General features: G+C 46.3%; 1 non-coding gene across 1 annotated transcript; it reads left to right on the plus strand.

Moving 5' to 3' along the window:
• Nucleotides 1-3,069: 3,069 nt before the first annotated feature.
• TRNAS-UGA (transfer RNA serine (anticodon UGA)) lies at nucleotides 3,070-3,151 on the plus strand. The gene has a single exon. It is a non-coding gene; the product is annotated as a tRNA-Ser (tRNA).
• Nucleotides 3,152-3,408: the final 257 nt, after the last annotated feature.

Below are 3,408 nucleotides of genomic sequence, written 5' to 3' on the forward strand. Positions count from 1 at the left end.
TAGTAGCACCGATTCTTTCTGAAATTAGAGAGCTCTCTGCTAGCTTTTTGTCCTTTGTTATCTCTCATATAATAAGAGCTGCTAATGGTCCTGCACATCTGTGTTCTAAGCGTGCTTGTACACTTAATGTGACCGAAAGCTGGCTAGACTCCACTCGTAGCTTCCTGGTCAGTAGCCTCTTGGCTGACTGTCCAGCGAATGCCTTTATTCAATAAAGCTCTCTAAGTTTCCTGGAAAAAAAAAGATGTGAAAGAAAATTTACAGATTGCCGTTAAAAATGCCCTTACAAAGAGGTTGCCACACCCACATGCATGCATGCAGCAATCAGTCTTCCACAACTTTGCTAACACCCCGAAACATGATGCTAAATGCAAGTCCAGCACGTTTAGCAGTAAGCTGCACGCGTTTCGGCCTGTTGGGCCTGCTGGCGCTGTCGTGCTAGCTGGAAGGAGCTCCAGGCTCTGACAGTTCGTACAGGCGGTGAAACTCCTTACGTCTCAAGACACCTACCTACCCTGCGCTGTGCCGTGCGTAGTGCACGCCCATGGAGGAGGTGTGGCAGCCAGTGTCGACCGAATACACACGTACTGGTCGCTCGGTGGGCAGGGCTGAGCCTGAGCAGAGGGATAACACAATGGTGATCGCGTACGGTTAGTCGTTGGTGTTGTGAGCATGTCGACGGAGTACGTAGCCGAATGATCGAAATGAGTATGGGATGGGCGGGACACATGTCGACCGACCCGACCACGCGGCATTTAATCACACTGCTAGTGCTACAGTTCCGTGAGGGCCGGCCTGGGATTAATTGGCACGGGAAAGTTCGTCGGTTTGGGCGCGAGACGGAATTGAACCGACGAGCGCGCGCTCCAGGTTGATAATTTTTTTTTTCGAAACGGAGGACTCCAGGTTGATATTCGTTTGCAATGCATGCACATACGATTTCTTTGGAACAAGATAAGACGCGTGGGCGTGCTACGTGTTTAAGGCGTGTGCAGTGTGTGCTCGGCCAGGCATGCATGGGATCGATCGAGTAGTTGGCAGGCAAGATGAAAAATAGAGAGAGCTATTCATGCTGACACGTATTCATGCACATGGCAAGTCTCAAGAACGACCGGTGCATATAGTGCATGCGTCATTATGTCCGCTGCACAACTTGTTCGCCCATTTTTCATGTTTTTGTTTGCTGTGGGCCTACGGTGTCAGATGATACTATTATCTTCGTCTTTGAAATAAAAATCTTTAACAAAATGGTTCTGCACCTCGCTTTATAAATAAAGCCACAATCTAATACAAACACCATCGAATACGAAGATCCACGGGTAAAAACACAGAGGTAAACAAGAGAAAGAAAATGTGTACGTTGCGGGCAACATCACAACAAAGCCCCGATACCAGAAACCACAAGGATCAAGGAGGATAGGTAATCATAAGAAGGTGTGACGCCAACTCCTTGTAATCCGGCGTTAGCTTGTCAATGAAGGACCCTATCCCACTGTGGCACTGTTTGCACATATGTTTTCACAGCTACAAGAAGCCACATAATAATTTATAGATTGCATCAGTGGGCACAACAAGGAAGACATGCTCAATAACAAATTTATTGTAAATGCATCACAAAAGTCCACGTCAAGGTCCTAAAATTGATCCACATCAACCTACGGACCTGGCCACAGGGAAAGGTTAAACTCAGGAAGTTAGTAGAGCACCACCCATTGCCCCACAACTCCCTGAGGCAGTCCCACAAAAATTTGAACACACAGTAAAAAAATAATATGATTAAGGTCTTTCTTCACATTATACAATGGGCACATGCCTTTTCAGAACCTAGGCCCCAGAAGACAGACGACCACGAACAAGCTATCAAAGAGAGATCTTAAGTTTTGGAGGGAGCCTAGTTTTCCAAATCTCAGCCAACTCCTCCGGACCCTGACAAACTAAGAAGTCGTAGAGGGACTTGGTGTGAACCTGCCTGAAGGGTCAAGGTGCCAAGAGGTACAATCCGGGAGGTCCGAGATAGTCGTGCTCGCCATCACTGCCTGTAGCGAGTGCCACTTGACTATTTCGTCAGGGCCAAACGACCGTCGGAAGGTCAACTGACTACCCCCCCCCCCCCCCCCCCCGCCGAACAGCCACCGCACCGAAATTGCCGGCTGGTTGGAGATCGAGAACAAGGCTACACAGTTATTTTCAAATCAGTCGGACTGGGCTCTGTTCTATTGATAATGAAGGGGTGATGATTATTTCCAACTTTGTCCTAGGTTCGACTCCTTGGGGAGGTAAGCAACTCTTTTACATGGTTCCAAATTTTCAATTTTTTAGGATTCCACTGGGTTATTTTATGGGCGTGGTTTGAATTGTTTTTAGGATCCAACTCTAAACCCCTTGTAATAACTGAAGCTCTATGATTTTACTAAGTAATTTTTTTGTAAAATAAACGAAGTTCATAGAAAAATCCGTAAAAATCTATTCCCTCTGTAAAGAAATATAAGACTTTTTATAAGAGTTGTATTTTTTTTAGCCCTAGAAGAGTTATATTTCTTTACAGAAGAAGTACTATATCAAATATTACATCAATTATTTTGGAACCAAGGGAGTGCAATTGTTGGGCAACGAGAGGAGTTTGTCCTACTGCATTACCGCGGGATAGCAACATAATTATGTGTAATAATACATGACCATAAGCACCATCTGGTGTTGAGGATCTATCTTAGGTGGTAGTACAATAAAAAAATACAAATGATAGACCCTTTTGCAATTGCTAAGTTTAAGCCACGGGCATACAAGAAAAACCTAGAGAGGACACCAGTCATTTAACCCGTGTTAGCTAGACACAAACGACTCAAGTGTGCCATGAGTTTGTTTGCCAAAAAAAAGTGTGCCATGATTTTCAACGAGTTCACATGCCTGATGGAGGAGACAGAAAATGCAACTCTTATGTTGCTATCCAATTTAGTGCAGAGCGATGATCCATCGATCTCAGAGTGACACTAGGCATAGTGGGGTGAACATTTTATTAAAAGGAAGTTAGCTAAGATATTAGTAAGACAAATTCGCCTAGTGCGTACCAAGGTCGATATGTCCGAGTGGTTAAGGAGACAGACTTGAAATCTGTTGGGCTACGCCCGCGCAGGTTCGATCCCTGCTGTCGACGCTTCCTTTTTTTTTTTCCTTTCTAATTTTCGCTCGTCAGGGAAATTACCATTCCTGCATCGTTCTTCAGGTACGCGTCGTTCCCCTCGCGCCGCCAGCTCCTGCCCCGCCTCCTCACGCGCGTCAGTTGTCCGAGCTCCGCCGTCTGCCCGCCTCCATCCCTCCCTCCCAACGGTAAACCTGCTCCGCTGGGCCTTCTTCAGGCAACACAACTGGACGGCCGTACTTATGGACTGGGGGAGCCGTCGCCGATTTCCT

The sequence above is a fragment of the Triticum aestivum genome, chromosome 1D (genome assembly GCF_018294505.1).
Source record: "Triticum aestivum cultivar Chinese Spring chromosome 1D, IWGSC CS RefSeq v2.1, whole genome shotgun sequence".
Classification (NCBI taxonomy): Eukaryota; Viridiplantae; Streptophyta; class Magnoliopsida; order Poales; family Poaceae; genus Triticum; species Triticum aestivum.